At 45.3% G+C, this 27,549-nt stretch overlaps 1 protein-coding gene and 1 pseudogene across 1 annotated transcript in view; one reads left to right on the top strand and one right to left on the bottom strand.

The window, feature by feature from the left end:
* The window catches only part of RYR2 (ryanodine receptor 2), a 721,805-nt gene that overhangs the window by 666,160 nt on the left and 28,096 nt on the right, over positions 1-27,549 (bottom strand). The gene's annotated exons all lie outside the window — the stretch shown is intronic.
* On the top strand, positions 10,204-11,703 carry LOC112927405 (prefoldin subunit 5 pseudogene; annotated as a pseudogene).

Raw genomic sequence — 27,549 nt, forward strand, 5'->3', positions numbered from 1 at the left:
GAGAGAAGAAGAAGCAAGATGTGTGTCTGTTTGGAGCAAGAAAGACACAGAGCAGGTGTCACACCAAGACCACCTGCTCTGCCCGAGCCTAGGGCTCTCCTGAGATTTTCATTTCCCTCACTTCAACAAAGTATTAAAACTACAGCATTTGGTTAGGAAGTATTTATTCTCATGTGATCTTTAAAAATAATGTACTTAGAGATATCAAAAGAGAGGTGACTGAAATTCATTTCTCTACTACCCGCTAGGTGTTAGCCTACTTAATTCCACCTTCTAACTCTATTCTCTGCCTGCAAGATTCTGGTCACCTCACTCATCTCACAAGTGTACTACGTGCTTCTTGACCCTACACCATGGCAATTTCAATTCCACTCCATAGACATCTATGGGGTGCCCTCTTCAGACCGGCAACCATGCAAGGTCCCGTAGATGCTTTAGTACAACGTGACCCTGACCTCCAAGGATCAGCCACATCCTTGAATGACCACATGACAGAGTCCTGCAACAGAGGAACCAGCAATGTCCTATTGTCAGTCGGAGGGGTAAAGTTCCCTTTCCGAGCTTCCAAAAGCAGAACCTCAGAAATTCTCAATACCCAAAGAGCAGGGTTTGATTCTGCATCCTACAGATTATTGTGTCTGTGTTGCAGAAAGTACCAAGCACATGTGGGAAGGAGCATACTGCCGGGACAATGTGAATGCAACCCTGGTAAGATTCTGGGAAGCTTATAACACCGAGGCTCTGCGAGGGAGGGCACTTAGGGATAGAAAAGCAAACAACCAAGATACAGAATTAAGGATAAACCAGCTAAACACAAGAATGACAGCAAATTACACGGTGAAGCATAAACTTAAATACGAGCCAGAAACTCAACTGTTATTTTAAGAGTCGGCTACGTGTCCTGAAGGAATCATGGGCCCCATTCCTAGGAGCCTTACATCCTCATAAGGGAGAGAAATCAAACAAATGTGGACCCCCGGAAATGTAAAACTGTAACAATTACTAGCGGTAGGCTGGAAAGGTGAGCCCTCCTGTCAGAGGAAAAAAACATTAAGCCACTGGATTCCATAAATTTGCCTAGAAGGGGTAAGCCATTAACTAATATTTTTAAATGGTGTAGTTTAGAAAAAAAGAGGTTGGGTTAGACTTCTCCTTGCCTAAGACATAGGCAGGGAAAAAAAAAATGTTGGAGGGGCGCCTGGGTGGCTCAGTAGGTTAAACAACTGACTCTTGATTTCAGCTCAGGTCATGATCTCAGAGTAATGGGATGGAACCCTGAGCCCCTCGTCGGGCTCCATGCTGGGCATGGAGCCCGCTTAAGATTCTCTCTCTCTCCTTCTTCTACCCTGCCCCGCTGTGAGTGTTCTCACTCTCTCCAAAAAAAAAAAAAAAAATTAATTAAAAAAAATGTTAGTGGAAAAGGTAAACACCTTTTTAAAAGGAACCAAAGATTAGAGATGAGGAAGAGGAGGAAAGAACTCGTGATAGGGGCACTTCCTTCCCTCAATGCACCCATTACCTCACTTAATCCTCCTGACCAGCTACTGGGGCCATCCCCAATCCTCCACCCACTGGCAGAATCACCTGCTAGGTGTCTATCTGATGGCTGCTGGGACAGGGGATGCCACCAGAGTACCAAACGAATGTGGTGCCTGCTTCTATGGAGCTTCCCATAGCATGAGTTACATTTCATCATCCCAGATTTACAGGCTGAGACATCCAACCCTACAACTCACCCAAGAGCCTACGGTAGAAGGTAGAGCTCATATGGGGCAGAACCAGGGCACAGACTAAGTAGGTTTATGGGACCGGAAATTCATGAGCCTTCTGTGACCCTATATGGTCACTGACCAGAGAGATAAAAAAAGAGCAAGGACTAAAGAGCATCCCAAAGGTGGTAGGATCTCCCACTGGTTATTTTCCATTTCTACTTTCAGGTCCTACCCTGAAGCACATTTCACACTCAGGACTTCAAACTTTTACTTTCCCTCAAGAACTGCCTGAGAAGCCACATGCTCACAGCAGTGGCTGCTGCCTGGGCCCATCGAAATTCTCAGTCGTGCCTGGAAGACACTGTGGGATGGCAGAGGCGGGATGGAGTGACGTATATAATCACTTCCTCTTGGAAACAAATATAGTAACTTCTCCTCCATCCTCTGCTGCTTTTGACAGAAAGGAGAGCAAAATCGGACAGTTGGAGCAGATAATCCTACAACTAATTCAACATGGGGAGTGCCATGAACATCCCTCTAAGTTTGTTCCTTGTAGCAACCTGACAGAGTAGTATCAGAAATCTCACCAAGTACACACTCAAAACAAATATTCATAATAAGTATGCAGTCTCGGCACTCCACCCTCTAATTCCTCCTACAGGAGGCAAATGTCCAGAGAAGGGCTTTAGTGTTGAATTGAAAACCCAGGCCCAAAATGGTGCCCTTTAGGATAAATCCCCAAACCAGGGCTTAACACCTAATCTAAATGCAGTTTCAACCTCCCCCAGAAAGGTCTTCTTAAGGTTGGTCAGGAAATTTCTAATGAGTGCCAAAGAGTCTCCCACAGGGGCCCTTTCCATCCTGTAGGGGATGAGGAGGTGATCTGCATGACCTCCTGCCCTCCCCACTTTGCCCTGCAAGACCCCCTGCCCTCCCCACTAGAGAAAAGCCACCCAGCCTGGAACAATCCTTTTCTTTTGCTAATGACTTTCCTTCCCCACTGCCCTTCCTACAAAGCCTCCCCTTTACTTGCTAGATGGGATTCTACCCAATTCATGAATCATTTAGTAAAGCCAGTTAAATCTTCCAAGATACTCCATCAAATTTTGTTTTTTAATAACAGCTACAGGGAGGCGAGCAGGCCTGCACTGTTCACAGAGGCTGTGAGTTTGAGATCCATCACCCCGATGGACCTTGATAATGACACCTACAGCTAGTCTCAGGGAAGGGAGACACAAGTTACCTGGGGAGGTGGTGGTCCAGACTCCCACATGGAGGCATCCTGCAACACACCCATGGGCGCAGCAGTACACAAAGATACGCCAACGTTGAATCAACATCTTAGTGTGAATTAATCCAACGTAAAGTTGGATTCCACACCAGGACATTCTCTACCACCGGAGGGAGGAAGGAAGGAAGCGGTGAAGAACAAGCATGATAGAGCAACTCTTAGCAGGAAGGCAGGAGGGGTGCATCCGGGACAAACTGAACTGGCCAGCTCTGCTTAGAGCAGTGCTTCTTAAAGTGTGGTCCCCAGACCAACAGCATGAGCATCACCTAGAAACTTGTTAGAAATGCACCCCAGGCCCTCCTAATCAGAAACTCTGCTTTAACAAGCCCTCCAGGAGGTTCTGATGCTTGCCTAAGTTTGAGAACCACTAGCAAACAAAGGAGCACAGAACACTTAGTTCTAGGACTCTAGAAGTTTCTAGAAGGAAAGTTACTACAAGATATGAGGTCTCCAATATTCATACCCCTGGAAAGCACAGCAGGGGGATTAGCCTTTCTCAGCTTAGCAAAAGAGGGTACAGCTGGCCATTCATGCATCTTAGGGTGAAACTCTGCAACCTGTAATATTGGACAATTCTCTCAGAGCTCGAAGGCGGGTCCTATGCCGCATAAACACTGCTGAACACCATAGGATGGCAAAAGGCCCTCCAGGAGGTAACCTTCCCCCAGAAAGTAGCAGAAGGCCGGTGATCATTTAATTTCCCCATTTCCCCCACGTGCCCTAGGACGTATGTTCTAAATTTCAAAAATCAATAGAGTTGCACCCCTGCTGCATGGAGGAGATGCTGCCTGGTACCCCACTGACCAGGCCCACTATAGAGGCCCTTCTGGAGAATTGGCAGGCATGTTGGTGGCTTGAGGGATGCGAAGTACAGATAATCAGATACTGTTTTTAGATTTTCCAAAACATACAGCTAACCTCACAGACGAAAATCAATGCAAGAAAAATTTCTTCCTTCTCAAAACCCTTTTCTGAGTATTCAGAATTTCACTGCATATTCCTTTGGTAACTTAAAAATTCTTTTTTTCAATTTAAAGGAGTTAAATGAGGGGCATATGGCACTCTCCTGCAAATTTTTTTGCAACCTCTGTGAATCCATAATAATTTCAAAATCAAAGTTTACATATAAAATTTAAAGAAAGAGAGGGTTAGGTTTTCCCCCTGGTTATATATATATATATATATATATATATATATATACACACACACACACACACACACATACACACACACATACACACACACGGTCAAGTGCTCACAAGTCAAAAAAATTTTTTTGGTGGTTTCAAAATTAAACCCACTTGCTCAGGTCTGTGTAAAACAATGGCATCGCCAGCATGACCACCAAGGGATAATTCAGTGAGGTGGGTCCCTATCTAAACACCATCAGGTGTGGGTGCACAACCTGACTGCACTTCGGAGCCCACACCCCAAAATACAGAAGCTGAGTTAGCTCAGAAAACCTGAAAGTGTAAAAGTGGAGACAAGAGACAATATTGTAGGACTCCTAGGAACCACTGCCCAGATTTTCCTAATCATGCAAATCAGATGGGGTTTGGAGGGAGAAGGCTTTTCCCACTCCTGACTGCCAGGAGGAGGGACAGGCCCCAAGCACACTCCCGGACTCTGTTTCTCCTTCCTCCCTCTTCACCTGCAGGGACAAGTAACTTCTCTGACTGACAGATCCGGGGGAATGGCCCCCTTCCCCCTTTGGAAGTGTGCTTTTGCAGCAGGCAGGGCTCTGGTGCTGCTCCAGGGCCTCTGCCCCATGGAGGCTCTGCTCAGGACTCCAGGCAAACAAGCCTCATTCCAGGAATTCAATCAGCAGACCTCTGAGGCTAGCTGACTTAACACAACACCCTCCAGCCAAGCCTCTATTAGGGAAGAAGTGACATTTTGTCCTAGTCATTGTTTTTCTTCTTGGTTGGCTCAGAACCTGGGCAGGAGAGAGGACTCAAGGGCAATGGGCTCTCAAATACCTCCCCCAGGGGTACTCTAATGATGCAGATTCCTGGGCCTTTCCCTGTGGGTGGGGAGCACTGCTTAGTTAAGTCTGAATCTACATCTAATGCTCTCAAGAAGAGCCCAGGAGATTCTCATTATCTGGAAAACTGGGGAAATACTGTCCAAAAGAACATTCTAGTATTGAGTTTCCCAGTTATGCAAAATTTGGGGATATATGAGCCAGCTTCCCTGAGGTTTACAGCATCATTGAGGAGTTCGGCCCAAACCACTCCCACTCTCAAATTAGAGAAACTGAGCCCCAGACTGGCAGCTTTTTGCCAAGAGGTAAAGCAGCCGGCAGAGCAGTTTTCCAATGACAGCTCCAGGGACGCAAGGAAGGCTAGGGAAAGTCAAGGTCCATCTTGAGAGTGTCCAGGGCCATGGAGAAGGCTGTGCTATGGGGGCAGAGGCTCCCCGAAGTGTCATGCACCCCCAAGTCCCCCAGCTCTCTGTATCCCTGTGACCATGCCAGAGCCCAAGCGTGCTCAGGGGCAAGACACCAGGGACGGAAATCACCAGCGCTGAGCCAGGAGCCAGAAGCGTGGCACCTACTACCTGTAACAGGACAAGGTGTGCTTATAAGCATCTCAGAAAAACTACAGTCACAGGGAACATTTTCTGATAAGCAAGGAATCGTAACTGGGGATTCACAGCACAGCACCCATGACCTCTAAGGTAAGGACAGAGCACTATGCAGTCAGCTCCCACTGTCACTGACATTTTGATATCCTTCTGTAACACGCCAGGCTATTTTAAGAGATGTAATGATGTTTATTAGAGACTTCATGGGTTCACTCCTGACTTTAGTCCTCCAAATCTACTTATCCCACAGGGTGTTCGATTTCTTATTCCAATTTAACCTGTGCACAGCTGGCGAAGGGATACTGTAGATACACCACACTGAGAAATCCATTTCCCCAAGGGCAAGTTTGTTCTCCAGACCTCTCTCCCGAACCCCCAAACTAACCCACCTCCCAGCAGCTCCAAGACGTGACTCCCCAGCAGATGTGTAAAACATCTGCGCGTCCAAAACCAACCCCACCCACATGCCAGAACCTCACAGAGACCAGGCTCCTCCTCCTCCCTCACGGCCCCCATCAGAACCAGCAGGAAATCCGGCCACCTCTGGCTCCCGAAGGCAACCAGAGTCCTGCCACTTTGCCCCTCTTCCACCTGCTGCCACGGGGGATCCTGAGACCCAGCGCAAGCTCCTACAGGGAAGCTGCTCTCCCCGGCCCCCTCACCTCTCCACTCTCTACTCCTAACACAGCAGCCAGACAAGTCCTTCTAAAATGGAAAGGAATGAGTCCCCCTCTGCTCAAAGCCCTGCAGTGACTTCCTGGATGCTACACGCAGGAAGCCGGGTCCTCTGCCCTGTTCCTCTGCTCCTATTTGGACTCTCCAGACACACTCCACCGTTCCTGCCTCTGGAAGGCCCCTGCATTTACTGCCTGGCCTCCTCCAAGTCTGCTCAAGTGGCACCATTTAAAGAAGACCCCTGATGACCATGCATTTTAAAATCATAGTCATCCTCTCCCTTCAGCCCCCTTATCCTGTTCTATTTTTTTTTCTCCACAGTACCTTCTAATGTAACCATGCAATTCATTTAATATGCTTATTTTTTTTAAGATTTTATTCATTCATGAGAGACACAGAGGCAGAGACATAGGCAGAGGGAGAAGCAGGCTCCCCACTGAGCAGGGAGCCCAATTCGAGGCTTGATCCCAGGACCTGGGGATCATGCCTTAAGCCAAAGGCAGACACTTAACCACTGACCACCCAGGTGCCCCTAATGTTTTTTTTATTCTGTCTCCCACCCCACCCCCACCTCCAGAATCCAAGCTCCATGAGGGCAAAGTGCTAATTCAGCAATGTATCTCAGTCACCTAGAATAATGCCTAGAATGTAGCAGGTGCTCAGTAAACCCCAGAGTCTTCTCCAAGCACAACCTGAAGAAAGCAGCCAAGATAGCAGGGCATTCGGCCCCACTTGGCCCCACCATATTTGCCAGGCTGGGAACCTTCTCTCAGGAGGAGGCATGACCCACATGCAGGGAGTGGCAACCATTATCTAGGATCTTACATACAAGGTTCCAGAAGGCCTTTCCATTCCAAAGTTTCTCCCCCAGGAGTCCCAGTGAGAAACCAGGAATGCTTGAAGGAAGGCAGGAGCCACGAGGAGGGATTTATGAGCTAGAATTATGTAGACAATCGCCTAGGAAGACTCAGGAGGGTGGGAAAAGGCATACAGTTTGGTGGAATAGAAGAAAAGAGCCCAGAGAATGATGCCAAGCTCCTGCAGGGCTGGGGATAGCTGGCGACAGCTGAGGGGAGTTCCTGAGCACCAAACATTAATGCAAGAGGGACACAGATCCCCAAGATCCAAGTCTCAAGCAGGCATCTACCAGGGATAAGAGGTTACCGTGGCCCCCTCCCAGTCCTACTACAAACAAAAAGGGTAGGAGATGGGCCAGAGACAGGGAGCCCCATCCTGGTCCAGGTGAGAAATGGCGGGCTGACCTATTGCACGGGCAGTAAAGACAGAGTTAGTGCCACAAGAGATGGGGAACCCCTGAGGATCTTCAGCCTGGGATAATGTGGACCAAGAAAGGCCTGGGTGACCACAGAGAGAGAAGCAGGCCAGAGGCAGCCAGAGTTCTTGGTTGCAAATGAGAAAACAGTTAACTGGGCCAAAAGCTGAGGGGTGCTCACAGGTTGACAAGGGGGTGGGGGGGGGACACCTGGTTTGGAAGGAACCCAAGGATGCTGATGGCCAGAACAAGGCCCACAGCCAAGAGTCACACAGGAGCAGTTAAGATACCCCAGCACCAACATCAGAGTGGGTTCTAACCCGTGCCCTGGCTCTTCATGTCACTGACCTGAGGCCCTGAGGCCCAGGCCACAGTCTGGTTCTGAGACCAGGTCCGTGCCCTGGGCAGCCAGCCTCTCTCACTGTTAGTAACTACATTACTAAATAAGCAAGACATGGATTTGGATTCGAATTTGGAAGGAAAAGCCCCTGATGGTAGGAGAATTTTTTTGGCGGGGGGGGGGGGGGGGGGTGTAGGTGCACATGCACCGGGGATGGGGTTGGGGGCAGAAATGCATTCTTGACCTTTCTGGGTGTTTCTGCAGGTGAAAAAGTACCACCTCTCCCCTTAACAAACCTCTGACTCTGGGCAGACTGATGTATTCCCACTCCCATTCCCTATCCTCTTTGGGTGTTGTCTCCCACCTGCTGTCCTGTTCCCCATCTACCTGCCTACATCCTGTCTAACCCTTGAGGGCTCACCTCAGCCATCTACTAAAAACAGTGAAAAACAGAAATAGTGAAAAACAGGTAAAAAGTGCCTTTTGTGTCATTCTTTAAGAATTTCCAGGGTTGCGTGGGGGCAAAACGTGCTTTAAACAAGATTGAAAAAAAATTAAAAATAAAAAAATAAACAAGATTGAAAACGCTGTAGAAGCAGGAATTCTCTCTCATGCTGCATGTGTGTATGTGGGTGTGTCTGATCCCCACAGAACCTAGTAAGTGCTCAACAAATCTGTAACTGACCGATGAGCTAAAAGAATGGAAAACAGAAATGACACTGCTCCCTCACAACAGAAATGACACTGCTTTTCTCACTAATGGTGAGACCATATATTGTTGCATCTACCCAGAAGAAAACGAGTCTTATTTGTGAGGTTTTCTTCATTTCAGGTGAATCTGGCAGGTACTTGCTCTGGAAGCAACAAAGGGATGAGTCTCAGAGAATGAAATGGCAGAGGCAAGTGTCTGAACTTCCTTATTCAGTGAGCAGCGGACCTGGAAGTCAAGGCCAGCTCTGCCAGGGAGCTAGATGGGAGAGCTGTCCCTCCAACAGACAACAGGGCCATTAGGAAGCAGGCCAAACTCCAAGAGGGAAGCTTCTGGACCCTAAAAGGAAGTGCCATCATGCAGCACAGAGTCAGAAGGCCCTGTGAGACCCTGCTGTCAGCTTAGGAGGGGCGGTGGCAAGCCTAAGCCATGCCAACAAGCCCCTTTGGACAGACCATGCAGGACGGAGAATGGGGCTGGGGTGAGGAAAGACTCTGAGACAGGCTGGTGACCAAGAGGTCAGAGCAGCAGGGAGGGAAGAGGTGCCATGCGAGGAAGTCTCTTCTGTCCTCAGTGGCCAGGATGACTTCAGAGAGACCCCAAAGGGCCACATGAAAAGATAAGAGTCAGTGGCTGACCCAAAAGCCCCAAGAATTCCAGGTACACATTCCTTTCTCGCCCTGGCTGCTGCTCACGGAGCAGCTGTCCATTTACATTCTAGCTGGGGAACTCTCTGGAAGCCCAAACATGCAGGAGAGGCTCAGTGCAGAACCTAAGAATGAAAGAAGGAAGTTCATTCTTTCACCTTATGTCTCCTTCTCTGCTTTTCTATTGTCCTCTCTCTTATGTCACATCTTCTCCCTGCCCCTAATTTTTTTCCATAAGTGGTTCTTGAAAAGCTCTGAACTTGTCCTGATGGGGACCCAAAAGAAATGGAAACAACCCCATTTCTAACCTAAGCTGTCAGCAAGGCAAGTGGGAGGACCTGAGGGGGAAAGAATGGATGGAGGTGGCAGCTCCCCTCACCCTGAGAACTGAGGGACATTGCACTTGATCTTGAGAGCGGGGCTCCAAGGCCAGCTCTGCTTATAACGGGCTGCTTACTCTGGGGAAAGTTATAAAAAAAAATTCCTCTCTGCCTCAGTTTCCATATTTGTAGAACAGAAAAAAAAAAGAGTGCTTACTTTATAGTATTTTGGGAAAAATATAAAACCACTTAGAATAGTGACTGGCACTAAATACCTCTTCCTTCCTTCACTGCCCACCACCACCCAAATAAATACTTAAATATTTGTTTCAAAATGCAATGTTTATCAGAGGAAAAGCATGTTCTATTGATCCACTACAGGGTATGTGAAACAGAGTAGGAGTATTTATCGATCATTTGTCCCTCCATGTATGCCTCATCCCTGGATTCATCCTGTAACCAATGGCATGGAGCTATAGAAGCCACTGAGGCTGGCCGGCCACCTGAGGTTCTAGAATGTGGGGAGAACAGCAATCTCTGCTGAACAGCTGGGCTGAGTTAACCTAAATATTGTCTTTACATTGATATTGCATTTTCTGAGGTTTTTTTTTTTTCTTTTCATATTCACACTATTTTCTCATTGGTAAAAGATGATTGTTAAAACCATTCGTTTATCAGAGGGGTGGTGGGACTCAGAGTCCATGCAGGTAAGGAACCCAGGCGGCTGTCGGATTCTCTCTGTATCACATGTAGTGGACACAGCATGTGATTCTGGGGCAGAGACATGGAGAGAGACATGGGCAAGGGGGAGGCTGTCTCAGCCTAACTAGTCAGCAGGGTTCTGTCTGGGTCTCCCGGACTTTCCTTGTGGACTTCTCTTGTGGTCAAGAACATCATGCACCAGGGCCCCTTCTCTCTTCAGATATCTTATGGCACAACTGACTTTCCCTTCCAACTATTCTTCATTTTCAAGGTCTTAAATGCCATTTTCAAGCATGAATAATTAAATTTTTACCATTCCTATGGGAAATGAATAGGGAGCCAAAGAGACCATCAGAGCTTATCTTGGCTTTTATCTGAAGTACAAAAATTTTAATGCACACATTTTAAGAAAGAAATTGGTAAAGGAAATTCAATCAGAAATTCAAATCATGAGCCAATATATTCATCTAAAATACAAATGTGCCCCCAATGAAATCACAGCAACACAAAGGCCAACAACAGGACTGGGGGCATTTGCTTGCCAAGACATCACAGAATGTAAGGCTTGGTTTCTCCAGGTCTCCAGCACAACAGTTGATCACTGCCAATGGATGAACGTGGAGTATATACTTGGTTTAAAAAAAAGAAAAATCCCCAAAAGGGGTGTAATAAAGTCTTTTACGTAAGCCCCACATCCTCCCTGCCAAAAAAAATAAATAAAGCTGCTTTCTTTGTATTATACAAGATATTTTCCTTTTGTCATATCCTTTCAATCTCTTATAATAGAAGGTGGTGTTCCAAGGATCCCTGAGAAACAGAAATTGGTTTTAAGTAGAAATCTTTGTAAATATACCAGAGACCCAGAGGCCAGACTTATGAAAACATATTTTTTTCTTATTTAACCTGATTTAAGCAACGGAATAGATCTCACAGTCACCCAATAAAAGAACATCAGTTCTGTCATCTGGGGTTCACTTCCTTATTAAAAATTATCAGTCAATTGGCATTGCTGAATAGAACCTGCCACAGCTAGAAATGCTTATGAACCAGCCAGTCCAGGAAGTGGAGCTCTGGTCCATGTCCGCTACCCAGCTCAGGGTGGTACAGACCAAGTATGTGGAAGACCAGGACAGCCTGCTCACACCAAACAAGAGCAATGAGGGGAAACAATGACTCGTCCCACCAACGAGCTCGGTGTCCAGTCCCTGGGAAGCTGTATAATGTGGAACATGTACTCATCAATGTGGGAACTGGCTATTATGTAGAGAAGATAGCTGAGGATGCCAAGGGCTTTCTCAAGAAGACAGACTTCCTCCCCAAGCAAATGGAGAAACCCAACCAGCTCTGCAGGAGAGGCATGCCATAAAGCAGGCTGTCACGGAGATGATGAGCGAGAAGACTCCCAATTCACAGCCCTGGGGGCAGCTCTGACTACTGCCAAGGCCTGAAAGCTTGTTTCAAAGTGGGGCAAAGGGATCCTGCTTCCAGGGACCTATGACCTTGTGGCCATCGCTTCCCCAGGGTCCTAATGGGTCTTGTGTTTAATGCTAATAAATGTGCTCACTGAGCAGAAGAAAAATTAATTAAGAGCATGAAGCACCCAACAGAATAGTGTTCTGGATTCCTTAATTCAAATAGTTCAGTCTCTTCTCCTTTTAACTCCAGGCTTTAAATCTCTGTACCATTTTTCAGAGTTTAGTGCTGATGGAAAAAGGTCAGTCTGGCAGCTCTAAAGAATTCCACTCTCTATTTATTTATCTACCTAAGGGACATAGTTTGGATCCTTTACTGCACTGGAATACTTGAATCATACCAGTTGGAATATAAGCCATCCAGAAGTTGAGAAAGAAAAGAAAATATATATTCAAGCTAAAATCAATCTAATTTTAAAAGAAGGCCATTAGTCAATTCCAATTTTAGTAAGGTTTTGAACAAACAGGCTAGACAAAAATAGACTAAAATCAAAAGTGCGACTGAACAGTTTTCACTCTGGACTCTAGTCCCACAGCTGGCTGAGGGGCAGGACATCCACTCCAGCGCCTTCAGGTATAAAACTCCTTTTTTTTTTTTTAATTAATTTTTATTGGTGTTCAATTTACCAACATACAGAAAAACACCCAGTGCTCATCCCGTCAAGTGTCCACCTCAGTGCCCATCACCCATTCCCCTCCAACACCCGCCCTCCTCCCCCCTTCTACCACCCCTAGTTCGTTTCCCCGAGTTAGGAGTCTTTATGTTCTGTCTCCAATACAAGTTAAGAGAAAGGCTTTCTGAAACACAGAAAGAAAAAACCCCCCACAGAAAGGGGGCATGAGCTATCACCTTCTAGCAGCTAGGTCCTAGAAGACACACGTCCCACACGCGCTGGAGAGCTTACTGTACTCTTCTGGAACCTTCATCTCTTGTCCATATAATTTTACAGTTACTTAATTTTATAGTTAAGTAGCTTCAGACTTCTTTTTTCTGAAGCAAGTCACCAAAGACATAGTAACAACATAAAAGTCAACAGTACTCCCAGATACCATTACTTCAGTGAGAAAAATAAGATAGATACCAATATCTATTCCCTTGCCAAAAGGCAAAGCTGATCAGGAAAATGATAACTGAAAAATATGTAGTCCCAAGGACTTTAAGTTTTAAGACCTGTTATCTTCCAAATGGTGCTGTAAGGAAACTATTCTCCTAGGAACCACAAACTAGAAGTGTTAATTTCTGGTTTAAAAAAAAAAAAATCAACATAGGAAGTAGGAGTACAATGGCAAGAGATGGAGAAAGAGATGGAGAAATTGCACGTGATTTAATCCCTAACAAAACAAGTCCAGGGAGAGATTTCCCAGACTGGTAGTTGAACAGCAAAGGGCACTCTTTCTTCCATGGACAGTATTTGAAAAAGGGCATTGTTTAATGTTATAAACTCAAAGGGATGTCCCTTCTGTTGAGGGAAGAGACTGTCAAACCCAGTTTTCATTCCTCCTTCCCATAAATCCAGGGCTGTGAAAGTCTATGAAAACACAAAATAATTTTCAGGATCCCAGGAGCCACGTCCTTCACCATTTTCCTGTGACAGTTTGTAAGTCCAACTTGTCACAGTCATTCATTTGTAGACTCAGACCTCTGCATGGAAAAAGGAAAACCATTTTAGTAGAACAATTCAAGTGAAACCTCGTTTTCTCAGGGCGCATGCTGTCCTTCCTGCCTGCAATGTCCAGAGTTCAAGGTCAACTGTAGTCTACTTCCCTGTATAGCCAGCTGACAGCCTTATCACTTGCTGATTCCTCTTGCCTGAGCTGTCACCTGAGCCAGGCTGACCCATACCATAAGTAGTTCATATGATGCCTACTGCATGCCATCTTGTTTTCTGATTGATAATCCTTTGCATACAACTTCTCCCCACCTGGGATCACTGCCTGGCTTTGGCTGGTTGGTTATGCTTCCCAAAGCCTCATGGAAGCAAAAAAAAAAAAAAATCCCCCTCACAGATGGCACACTAACAGTTAGTTCCTTGATCTCCAGTTACCAGGCTAGGGGGATGCACTACAGCTTGCCCACAGGGCATTTCCCTTTAGGGAGAAAGAGGTGTCGGTAGCCTTGCTGTCAGCTAAAATTATGACAAATAACCTTTTTATTGTGTGTAGCACTCTTCCGCTATAGAGTGATTTCAGACAAGGTCCCAGTAAAATGTTCCACTTTTCCCACATGCTCAGGAGAATGGTCATTCTGTACCTTCTGAATCATCTTTGTTAGAAGAGTGCTACACAGCCCTACAGAAGCAGCCATGTAAGTATGTGGCACATAGCTGGAGTATTTATAGTATTCCAGCCCAATTCTAGCTTACATAATCCAAGTTTCGCATTGGAGCCAAGGCTTCCCTTTGCAAGGCAAAGTGATTAAATTTACAAATTTTATCTCAGATACCCTTGACATGCCCTGTGCCTCTAAAATTTTAAGGAAAAACTGCTAAAGGGAGAAATGATTGCTACTTCTATGGTATTATTTTTAAGACTGTAATTTTCTAGCAGCATGTGGTCTAGTGGCAACCCTGGCTAACTCACCATCCCAACTTTGTGCATACTGTGCTCTTCCTGCTCCTCCGTTCCTTCTCCCAGCTCCAGTCTTATGGTGCGGCCTCTCCTGCACCCCCATCACATCTTCCCTTACCTAATGCCATCAGCTGGCAACCATTACGTGGGCCCGGAATCCACCCCATCCTGCTGTTCTCCAACCTAAGGAGAGATGAACCACTACCCTGCTTCCGTTCTCTCCTGCCCTGCCAGCCAAGAAAACTGCCCATCCAGTCCATGAATCCAGAAGGTGGAAGAAAAAAATAAGGACTGTGGAGTGAGACAGGCATGGGGAACCCCAACTCACAACTTACAACTTTCTACCTGTCCTTTCTCTAGAATTTGGGAGAGAAATTGGCCAAGGGAGAAATCCAGTAATATTTCCAATATTTTAATTGGCAGTTAGATCCTGAAGAAGGTTGTTAACCTCCCTGAGCCTCAAAAGTCCCATCTAGAAAATTAGGCTAACACTTCTCTCATGAGGCTGGCTGTCTTAGGTTTCTGTGACATAAGCCATATAATGCACTTTACATGGCACAAGGCACCTGGTGACATCTATGTTATCTGCCACTATTGTTTCGAAAGACAAAACAAATGTTCGCATTTGCAAAGCAATAGGATGCTCGATAAAATTAAGTCACCCTGTCAAACTATTTATTGAGCACCTTCACTGCTCTGGTCTGAATGTTTGCGCCCATCCCCAAATTTGGATGTTGAAATCCCAACCCCCAAAGGTGACAGTATTGGGAGGTGGGGACTTCAAGAGGTGAATACGTCAGGAGCACAGAGACCTTGTAAACTTCCCACACCCCATGACAACACAGCAACTGAACAGGCTCCATCTATGAATCAGAGCAGTGTCCTCACCAGGCACCAACCCTGCTGGTGCCTTTTTTTTTTTTTTTATGATAGAGAGAGAGAGGGAGAGAGAGAGAGAGAGAGAGAGGCAGAGACACAGAGACACAGGCAGAGGGAGAAGCAGGCTCCATGCACTGGGAGCCTGACGTGGGATTGGATCCCGAGTCTTCAGGATCGCGCCCTGGGCCAAAGGAAGGCGCTAAACCGCTGCGCCACCCAGGGATCCCCCTGCTGGTGCCTTGATCTTGGACTTCCCCACTCAGAACTGTGAGAAATAAATGTCTGTTGTTTATAAGCCACCCAGTCTGTGGTGTTCTGTTATCACAGCCAGAATAGACTAAGACTCTCACATTCAAGGATTGTATCAAGCAACAGAATCCCCAACCCTCCCCCCAAAATGGAAAAAAAGATACTTATGTTCCTTGCTCATAAGGATTCCATTCCCTACTAGGTGGGTGATGTATGGGATACACTGAAAAAGCACAGAAGAGTGTTTGGACGTGGTGCATAGAGAGGAAGTCAAAGTACAAACGGTGTAGCCAAGCACCTACACAAACAATAGGAGGTGGAATTATTTGCAAGAACGAAAAGAATTTTTTGGAGTTGTTGCATGTAGCAAGTCTCCCCCGAAGTGCATTTAAGCTGAAATTGAATTTCTTTTATCATTGGACTCAGCATTTCAGGAACATCCCTATCTATAAAGCCAGACGAATCCATGCCAAAATACAGAGGTGGAAAAGCAGAAAGGTGGCCCAGCTTCCCTGCCCCACAGGCCCCTCCAAACTGGGGCTCCCCAGCCTGCCTCCCTATGGCCTACCAGACCTCTTCCACTGTCACTGCTTGGAGTTCACAGATCCACCCTCCAAACACCTGGGATTCCTGCTTCCCCTGTTGCATCTCTGCCCATACCCTGCACCCACCCTACTCTGGTCTAAAGCACACAGTTAGCTGTTTAAGGTGACCAACCATGCCAGAGTGAGCAGAGAACCTCAGGGACACAGGCCATACACAAAATATTTCACTTATAGGGAAATCACCACCACTGACTGCACTGGACAGCAGAATGGATTCATTTCTTTGCCAATGAGATTCTACGCCTTCCAATACTGTGGCTGCCCTTGAAACTCCAATCTCTAAGAGTTACTTGGTCCCTCCTACTCTCCGCTGGGACGCCAACACTCATCCCCACCCCCATGGCTGGGCAGTTCCTTAGAGCCCATGGTCCTAGCAAAGCAAAGGGGTTTCTCTATAAGCCCAGGTCCTTAGGCTGGTGTCAGCCTTCACCCCTACAGAAACTCTCTGGGATTGCCACTACTACCACTGTCCCTGTGGGCTGCCCTGATCTCCCGCATTCTTCATCTCTTTCCTGGCTGAATGCCCAGGCAACTCAGGTCACGGATGAGTCACCCACCCTCTTTTTATATTCAGAATTCCCTTTAAGTCACAGTTTCTTAGCTCTTCCCTCCCAGAGCACCATCACTCTGAGCTCCATCCAGATGTCTGGTCCAAAGTCCCTAAATTTCCCTCAAAGACCCTCCCAAGTAGGCTCTCAGCCTCTGGCCATTCTCTCTACTCAGATGATCATCTAGAGCAGTGTTGTTCAATATGGTAGCCATTACCCTCATGCAGCTTCTTAAATTCAAATTAAATAAAATTACAAATTCAGTTCTTCAGTGGCACCAGCCACATGTCAAGGAGCTAATAGCCACATACATCTCGTGGCCACAGTATTGCAGAGTGAAGATAAACATGCCTGTCATCATGCAGAAATTTCTGTATGAGCACTGATTTATACCTAATATCTGCTGTTCTGGCCACAGGCAACCAAGGTTCAGCATGCAGAGAGGATTTATCCCACCAATGTCATGAAGGAAACCAGTTTCAAACTAGGTTTTGAAATCATAATCATGCTACCTTATACCATACAGTATTTTGCATGTACCAGGAATGTAAAATATACATGACATATATTTTAAATAACACAGTTTTGAATGGGTTAACATTTTATGTGACGGGAGGGCATATGCAAAGACACACAGGAGAAAATACAAAGCCTGGGAAGTCAGCAGACATCCTCTCTCAAGGAAACAAATGTTCTTTAACTTGTGGAGCTTTTAAAAAGTATCTAAAAGAGCCCTTTAGATTTTGTCTAAGCATATTCCAACCTGCATTTACATTTCTTTATTTACTTTAACAACTGCCTACACTGCTACCAGGTAACACTAACCTATGATTAACCCAGATGCGGACAGACTACATCCTCTTACACAACAAATTCCCTACGAAGACGCCTGTCCTCTGAGAGCGGTACTGTACAGGTGCTCTGGGCATATCAATCAGGCAATTGTCATCCCAACTGTACTCATGTCACATCAAGACCAGAGAGAGCTAAAAAAAAAAAAAAAAAAAAAAAGACCAGAGAGAGCTAGGAAAACACGGGACCGAATAAAGGATAAAAGATTGGACCTTTTATAACTCCTCCGCTGTTGACCCTCCGCTCCTCTCTCCATATTCTCTTCTTTGTACCCAAGAGCTCTGGGGTTAAAAGCTGTGCCTTCTGCTTCCAGGATGCCTTTCATATAACAGTGCTCTGGCACAGGTCTAGAATGTCAAGGGCAAGGGTGGAGCTCAGAGGAAGCACAAGTAGGAGCTCAGGTTCAGCCATGGTTGAGGAATTGAAGAATAGGTCTTAGAATAACAGTCCCTGGTGCATCCACATTCTGGAATCTGCATCACCAGGGATTTGGGACAGGTGCCCTCCTCAGCATGAACTATTTCCTAAAGAAGCCTAAGTCTACCACACAGGATAGAAGAACATGTTTCTTCAGTCAGAACCCAGAAACAACCTGCTGACGATGAAGATCATACCACAGCAGCTACCTGCTTTTTCTAGATGTTCCTAGGGCCCACCCCCCAGTTAACAGGGGTAGTTGGTCTCAGATTTCTTTCCGTTCTGTCCATTGGCCAAGCCACAGTTTGAACCTCAACATTAATATCTTCCTCCAGAACATGAACACTCCTTCACCAACCAAAACTTTTTACTCTGTACAAACATGCGAAGATTTTTTTCAAAAATTTTACAAAGATTTTTTTCAGAAAGTGTGATGGTGCTCTCATGTCACTGCATTGTAACTGTGACACTGTTACAACCCCACCCTTTTGTGTGTTTTTTTGTCTGTTTGTTTTAAAGATTTTATTTATTTATTTATTCATGAGAGACACAGAGAGAGGCAGAGACACAGGCAGAGGGAGAAGCAAGCTCCATGTAGGGAGTCCAAAGTGGGACTCGATCCCAGGTCTCCAGGATCACGCCCTGGGCTGAAGGCGGCACTAAACCACTGAGCCATGGGGGGGCTGCCCACCAACCTTTCATCTTACAACTGGACCTTACTCCTAAAACACTTGGTCAACTAGAACAATCTCTTTGTAAGCCTTCTGAAACTAAGAAAGAATTTCACATTTAGAAATCAAATCCCAGACTACACTTCACTTAGAGATCAGAGAGGACAGCCAGTCATCTAGAACCAAAGGAACACAAAGCCTCACAACACCCAAACAGACTGCACCAAGCATGCCTTTCATAAAACCCTACATCTACACCCAACTGTAATCGCTTTCTATCAGAGACACAACCAATTACCACAAACAGAGGTGCTTAAAACAGCACAAATGTATCCTGTTACAGTTCTGGAGGCTGGAAGTCTAAAATGGATTGGCAAAGCTGCATTCCTTCTTGAAACTCTGGGGGCCAATCTGCTGGCTTGTCCCCTCTTTCCCTATCTTCAAAGCCAGCAGCATAGCATCATCCAATCCCTTTCTCTGACCTTCCACCCCTCCTCCATCGCATCTTCTCTACTTCTGCCCCTCCTTTCTGCCTCCTTCTTCTCAGAGCCTTGTAATTATGTTGCATCCACCCAAAGAATCCAGGATAATCTTCTTCTCTCAAGATCCTTAATTTATCGCGTCGCAAAGTCCTTGTGGCCTCCCACAGTAACATTCACAGGTTCCATAGATTAAGACATGGATTTGGGGGGGAAGGGGACATCATTCTGACTAGCACACCAGCTTTACAAATTTATCTCTGCAAACTATCTGATTAAGAATAATCTTCTAAAGTGCCAGGGATTAATTAAAAATTCATTATATGTAGTCTCACCAACTGAGAATTTATATTTGCACTGGGAATAGTTAAGGAATGTGAATTATTTTTCTAAACTGTAGACTGCTTACCGTTTCGTATTTCTTAAACAGATATGTAATTTTCATTTGTCAAAACTAGTCTGGATTCCATTGACTCCTTTGAGGGATTTTGGTAACAAAATGTAAGGTCAGGGATGCCTGGGTGGTTCAGCAGTTGAGCATCTGCCTTCAGCTCAAAGTGTGATTCCAGGGTCCGGGATCGAGTCCCACATTGGGCTCCTGCATGGAGCCTGCTTCTCCTTCTGCCTGTGTCTCTGCCTATCTTGCTGTGTCTCTTGTGAATAAATAAATAAAATCTTAAAAAAAAAAAAAAAAGTAAGGTCATACATAAGCCCAACGTGACACATTGTAGCAGCTTATTTCTTTAAAATGGTGTGGCTTTTGGTTACTTCTTAATGATTCACTACTTCTTAGTGACAAATCTGAACCAGTCCTAGGCTGAACAAAAAACAATTTCCAGTAATAACAGTCTTCGAGGGAAAGGGATGGTTATTTTTTGAACACCACTATCTGATTTGGAAATGCACCTAAAAATCTGACAAAGGAATGGGAAGAATGGGCTCTGCTTATTCTCAGACATGCCTACCAGAATGTCAGCTTTCTTCATTTATACCTCAGAAAAACTAGTTTGAGATGGATGATGGAATAAAGCCACTCCATTAGGAACAGATTAATATGGGACCAGATGCAAAGGATGGGATGAACAGACATCTCCTGAGAGGTCTGAAATACTTAAAAAGTAGCACTGGGCAGTATAAAGGTCAAGACACAACAGGGTGCCTCTCCGTGAGCGTGGACTACTTTTGAACCCAAGGATACAAGGTTCTGCTTCGTGAGACCCATATAAGTTTGGTTGCTATTTAGGAGCAAAAGTGTTTTTCCTGTTAGAATAAAAACTTGGTCAAGAAACGGTTATTTGGGGGCAGCCAAGGTGGCTCAGCGGTTTAGCACTGCCTTTGGCCTAGGGCATGATCCTGGAGACTTGGGATCGAATCCCACATCGGGTTCCCTGCATGGAGCCTGCTTCTCCCTCTGCCTATGTCTCTGCCTCTCTCTCTCTCTCTCTCTGTGTGTGTGTGTGTGTGTGTGTCTCTCTCACGAATAAATAAAATCTTTTAAAAAAATACTATAAAAAAAGAAAGGGTTATTTGGGTTTTAAAAAATAATACATACACTTAACTGAAATTCAATAAAATGCTTTGTCTCAGAATACTGACGTGTCACCACTTTTGAAGGCAACCTAGTATAAACCACAGTCTATATCCTTCACATGAGAGCTTAGTCTAAACATATTAAGTCCAACAGAAAAAATACCACCTACCACAGAAATAAGGGGGGAAAGAATGAACCTGATCGGTAGAAAACTTACTTTATCTCTTGAGTATTTTCTACAAAAACATAAAACCAATGCAAGCTAATCTGTAAACCCCTAGTTTAATCTTTTACACAGTAGCAGAACCCAAAAATATGAGATGATAAACCATAGATTAACAACCTGAGAAAAGTCGAGGACACCACCAATGCCCCTGGTTTTGTTTGATTTTGGTTTTGTCTCATACAGCATAGGTGTTTGGGCTGAGAGGTCATGAAAAGCATTTACCCCGCTGCCCAACATCCAGTGGACACCCAACATACATCTGCATGTTGGTTGACTAGGATCTGCTCTTGCAAGGAAAGGACAAGAACTTGCTTCCCATTGTTCCTGACCATGAGTCATGGTCACAAAGAGTACGGTGATGAGCAGGAGGATCTCACTAACCATCTGCATTTTGCCCAAATACCAAAGGCTGCCAATCCACGAATGCACACATTCCAGGCCCATATTCCCAGCAGGTCCTTGTAGCTAGTTAACCCCAAGCGATTTGGAATTGAGGAAGTAAATTCAGTGAGTATCATGTCTTCCATTTATTTACATCAATTTCCAGCATTCTCTGAAACACAGAAATAGTGCATGTAGCCAGCATTCCACTTGTAGACTTCAAGGTGTTACTGGACATGGTTCTCAGCTGGTGCCAGCAGATTCCAGACCAGTGGCACCTCCACCAGTGACTTAAGCCCCATTCACAGAGAAGTAATGGCAGTGAGTGCTGTCTTTTTAAAAGTGGTCCCAGAATGTTTTCTCTATTCTAAATAATTAAAAGGATATCTGAGATGAAAACTACAGAAAGCTGGAGATCTCAAATTTTTATTAAGGCTCATTTTAGACACAAATCCAAGCCCACTGTGGTAGGAAGAATGTGACAAGAGAAACCAAAGCCAGCCACCCAGACCCAAAGAGGGACCTCAATTCTGTCAACATTTCAAATCCAAGAATGTGGTGAGATCCAGTCGGTTTCACTCCTGTACAGTCGGCATCTGAAAAAATGTGCAGACGCCATTTTTTGCTTCTTGACATCTCTGTGAGCTGGAGAGAAAAAAAAAAATGTGTCCTGGAGCATCTGGTATTAGGAATAAATCTACATCCACACATGGTACTTGAAGAGTGAATCACTACTCATTACAGTTCTCACACTTTGCATCTCCATTTAAACAAAAATATTTACATTTTTCATCTTGACTTTGCTAGACTATAAAACCAGATGATTCATCACAGGCAGGTAATCAGGTTAGTAAAATTAAAAAAAAAAAAAAAAAAAAAAAAAGCTGGGGAGAAAGGGGAGGGAGGAGAAAAGTCAAAAAAGCAGTTTATCTTAAGCCTAGGATTGTGCCTGAAAGCAAAACAGTACTTAACAGAGTACCCTCTGCTGCAAATGCACTCTATAAAAACCCAGCCCAATGAATGAAGACAGCTTAGCACATTCTTCTTTCTCTAGGCCCAGCTGCTAATTCAGGTGCTACTGGAAAAAGCAACAGCAACCCACTGGTTACCCTACAAGTTCCTCCCTCCTGCAGGGAGTTAAAACTTTAGTGTGAAAGCAGCCCACCTATCTTTCCCTAGTGCAAACAGAGAAGTTTTCTCATGGCTAGGGGCCATGAAAATGCACCATGCAGTCTGCAAAGCAAGAATTCACACCATGGCAAGCCAGGGCCCTATAATTTGAGAGGTGGAGGTATAAAGACACACAAATACAGTCAATTCATAACTCCTGGGACGCCTGCATGGCTCAGCGGTTGAGCATCTGCCTTCAGCGCAGGGCGTGATCCTGGGGTCCAGGGATCAAGTCCCACTTTGGGCTCCCCACATGGCATCTGCTTCTTCCTCTGCCTGCGTCTCTGCCTCTGTGTGTGTCTGTCATGAATAAATAAATAAAATCTTAAGAAAAAAAATTTATAACTCCTTCAGGCTTAGCATGAACTTGTTCACTGTTAGCAAATGTATCAAATTGAGAAGAATAAGGGTTTTTTACCTTTTTTTTTAAGATTTTATTTATTTATTCATGAGAGACACACAGAGAGAGGCAATGACACAAGCAGAATGAGAAGCAGGCTCCCTGTGGGGAGCCCAATGCAGGACTGGATCCCAGGATCCCAGGATCACAACCTGAGCCAAAGTCAAATGCTCAACCACTGAGCTACCCAGGCACCCCTGAGAAGTCTAACTCTTGCTGCTTTCTGCCAGCCAGGGTCCACTGCAGCTAGAGAAGGAAGGCCCTATATCTTTGCACACTGCAACCATAACACTGCCTGTGACCTGTCCTCCCAGGGCCCTGAAGCTCCCTGCTTCACAGAGCAAAGCAATGTCCCCCGACCAGGGCTCCTTCTCACCCCATGTCACTTGCCATCCTCAAGACCAATGATATTGTGGGAATAAAGTTTCCCTGAGTAAGCACTGGCTTAAATTAATCAAAATGCCTTCAACTCCCTGTTGAGATCAACTCCCTCCTTTCTTTCTCATCCAGATACCTTAGTAAGTAAGATAAAGGGGTGTGGAAGAAAGGGTGAATCCAGAACACAGAAGAGTTAAAAAAAAAAAAAAGACTTGGCCACTAAGATGCGAAGTGTTAGGGACTGAATTATGCTCCCCTCACCGCAAAATGTGTATGTTGAAGCTCCAACTACCAGTAACTCAGAATGTGACCATATTTGGATAACGACTCTGAAGAGGTAATTAAGAGAAAATGAGGCCATTAGCGTGGCCCTAATCCAATCTGACTGGTATCCTTATAAGAAGAGAAAATGAGGCCGCAGACACAGAGGAAGCACGGTGTGAAGCCACAGTGAGGGACAGCCCTCCACCAGCCAAGCAGATGAGCCTCCAGGGAGGCCAAACCTCCCAACGCCTTACTCCTGGACTTTAAGCCTCCAGAACTGTGAGAAATTCAACACCTCACTTAGGGCCCCCGCCTGTGGTTCTTCTTTACGGCTGCCTGGCAGACAACCCCAGGAAGAAACATGCCTAGATTAGCGTCCAAAGTTGCCTGATACTCTTCCTACCCCTGTCTACACTGAGGTCCGCCCCCTGATGCTCTCTGGAGTCCCCGGGAACCCAGATCAGGTAACAGAGCATTTCACGCCAAACACTCCTGGCTCTTGATACTAGAAAAGCAATCTGTGGGCGCCTGGGTGGCATCTGCCTCCAGCTAGGTCATGATCTCAGGATCCTAGGATGGAGCCCCACATTGGGCTCTGCGCTCAAGCAGGGAGTCTGCTTCTTCTCCCTCTGCCTCCCCCCCTGCTCATGCGGGCTCTCTCTCTCATATAAATAAATAGAGTCTTTTTTTAAAAAAGGAAAAGCAATCTGAATAAACACACCCGTGCATAATGTATAGAACTGTTGAATCACTATGTTGTACACCTAAAACTAACGGAACATTGTGTGTCAACTATATTTCAATTTTAAAAAAAAATCCAGGCAAAAAGCAACAACAACAACAACAACAACAAAGAAAAAATTACACACACACACAATAACGATGTTTCCAAAGTACAGCTGCTGTATACCTACCGGTGGCTTCCTTCTAACCCCCTCCAGCTTCCAGAATAGCAGAGAGGACATTAACATTTACTGAGCAAGTTAAGAATTTTATCTTCTGAGGCAGATTTTATTTAATCAAAAGAAAAGGGACTCTAAAATTAAAGAACTTTTCCAAATGGACGGAATGGAACCCAGATACTTCGGACTGCAAAGTCGTTTTTTTCCAAAATGCCAGTTTCCTTCCAACAGCTGAGATGGCCCAATGTTTTATAAAATAGATCAGTTTTAAGTTGAGATTAATTAGATGCCCTCTACTCTGTAAGCTTGTAGAGAAATGAAAATTTCACCTCAAATTTTACAAACCATGCTAAAAATGATGATAGTGCCCCTTGAATGGTTTTACGGAAAGATAACAAAAGATGCAATAATAAGAAGGCAACTTGAACTCCATGCTTTCCTGTCATTCAGCCTCGGGGGGCCACAGCTCTCAGAGGCCAGGGTCCCTAAGAGAGTCGGCGCTGCCTCCTGGCAGGCCCCGCCCCCACCTCTGCCAGGCCCCGCCTCCTTCTTGCAGGCCCCGCCCCCAGCTCCCGCATGGGCTCAGCAGGTGAAATCAGCAGTTAACTTCGCCTGCTAATGAGCCCCAGATCAGCTCTTAATGTGTCTTCCCTGAGAACTAAAGAGAGACAGTCCAGGCAATGCCTAGCTAAAAGCAAAGCACCAGTCCCTAAGCAGGACAAATGGGAAGAGTGAAGACACCAACACTGCAAGGCCAGCTGCAGGGGACTTGGAACTGATGAAAGCAGAGCATCAACCCCCTCCTGGCAGCAAGGAGGAGAAGGGGGGGGTCACAAGCTGCTCCTTCCCCTGCTTTCCCATTTGCTCCCCAAAATGTTTGCTCTGCCCATGAATAAAAGCAATCAGCACCTTAATGTTCATGGATCGCTATATATACCTAGTCACCTTGCTGCCTGTAAGAATTATGCACATCATTAAGTACGTCAGGCTTTCTTGTAAGTGCCATTCAATTTCCACAATGCCCTCAGCTCTTGGGTTCTGTTCATAGCTTTCTGCTAACATGGCCTGACTGTTCCCTTACTACTTTATAAAATTAGAGGCAACATTAGAAGCCAGGAAAATAAAAGCAGCATGGATGTAAGCAGAGAAGCCAGCTTTGTACAGATGCATTTGATTTTGGACGAGCTGAACTGGAGGTAACAGTGGGGCACCTGGTAAAATGGAGATGAGGCACTGGAGTAGCAGCTTCGCACCAGAGTGCTGGTGGCTAGCAGTGAATGAGAGCATCAAAGGGGAGAGAGTGTGTGCAAAGGAGGGAAAACCAAGGGCAGGACTCTCAAGGCATTCACACTGGGCAGTCAGAGAACCATGGGAATCCAAACGGTAGGGAAATAATCATGGTTTAGAGGCACACAATCCAGAAGGGCTTGTCACATGTGGCCATCGGGCACCTGATATGTGGCTAGTCCACGCTGAGATGTGCTCTAAGTAGAACATTCACACTGGGGGATGCATGGGTGGCTCAGTGGTTGAGTATCTGCCTTCATCTCAGGTTGTGATCCTGGGGTCTTGGGATTGAGTCCCATATGGGGCTCCCTGCAGGGAGCCTGCTTCTCCTTGGGCCTATGTCTCTGCCTTCCTCTGTATCTCTCATGAATAAAGAAACAAAATCTTAAAAAAAAATTCATACTAGATTTTGAGGCCTAGATGGACAGCCCCCTCTCTACTAGCAAAGTTGAAGAAGACTAATGTTGAGGGAAAGCGTTGGATTGCCCACTGCTAATCTTTCAGACAGCTGGCCAGGAGTAAGCCACACCACATCACATGCAGTGAGTAAATAAAGCTTTACAAGATCTAGACATTTTTGGCAGGGAAATAGCAAAGTGCAGTTAAGGGACGTCTTATGTTGCTTATGAAAAGGAAGACCTATGAATGTTTATAAAGAGCATGCCAGCCCCCTTTTTTCCCCAACAAGATACAGGCATGCTATCTCTCAAATTCACCTTCTCATCCCCATGGAACATTATAAACATTCACAGAAAAAAGAGAATGGGCAAGTAGTTATGGAAGGTAAGGCATGTGGCAACTTGTTGAAACACCCAGACTTTGTTTCATAAATAACTAAACTTTATTGACTTTATTCATGCTTTTGTGATTTCTCTCAGGTTTTTGAAGAACAGCAGGAGATACAAGAATTAAGGTCACCTGACACTCCAGGTGTGAGTGGAAACATTCATTTCACACATAAATTGTATAAATTAGAAATTTTCCCTTTATTTACCTTATTATTAAATTCCTCAAATAATGAACTGTAACAATAGCAGGATCCGATTTGACACTCTTTACCTACAAAAGAAACTCACAGAGAAGTCCACATACATCTGCTTATCAGAGCACCTGGTCGTTAACCTAATGGTACTAAGATCTCCGTATCACTACAGAATTGCTGGAGAGGTGGCTACAAGAGGCAATCATTTCTTTGGTGCAATACATATATAATTTTTTTTTTAGCTGGAGACACATAATACTAGAGTTTTAATTCCACAAAATAATGGGGCAGTGCATAAAAGCAGCACCAACAAATTAATACAAAGGTGCCCTGATAGTTAACATTTTTAATATTTCACTTCTGGGGCACCTGGGGGGGCTCAGTCGGTTAAGCATCTGCCTTCAGCTCAGGTCATGATCTCAGGGTCCTGGGATCAAGCCCCACATCTGGCTCCCTGCTCAGCAGGGAGTCTGCTTCTCCCTCTCCCTCTGTGATCTCTCTTGCTCTGTCTCTCAAATAATAAAATCTTTAAAAACATTAAATAAAATACTTTACTTCCAGACCACTAGAAAGAGCATCTTAGCTCAATGATGGTTCCTACAAAATACCTTTGCTTTAAAGCAGTCTAGGAGGGTTGTCAGCATGCAGGCTCTGGCACAGGTTTTGAATACTGGCTCCAAATGATGAGCTGTGTGGTTTAACTTCCCTGTGCCTCAGTTACAATGGAGTTGTACATGGTCTGGTGAGGAGAAAATGAGCTAACACTCAAACCTTGCTCACAACAGTACCTGGCCTCTACTAAGTGCTCTGTATTGTTAGCCAGCATTGTAATCTATTAATGGTTATGAAAACCTCATCACCACAAGCCAGAATTCCAACTGGTGACTGCACAGACACAAACTGTGTGTGATGGAGCCTGGAAGCTACACCTCTAAAGAGGTGTCTGCCCCTACTTCTTTCCCCCCGTCAAACATTCCCAGTGATCTTTGGAGCTCTTAGCTTTTCTCTTCATCAAGGTCCTAATGACTCCTGC

The sequence above is a fragment of the Vulpes vulpes genome, chromosome 4 (assembly GCF_048418805.1).
Source record: "Vulpes vulpes isolate BD-2025 chromosome 4, VulVul3, whole genome shotgun sequence".
NCBI lineage: Eukaryota > Metazoa > Chordata > Mammalia > Carnivora > Canidae > Vulpes > Vulpes vulpes.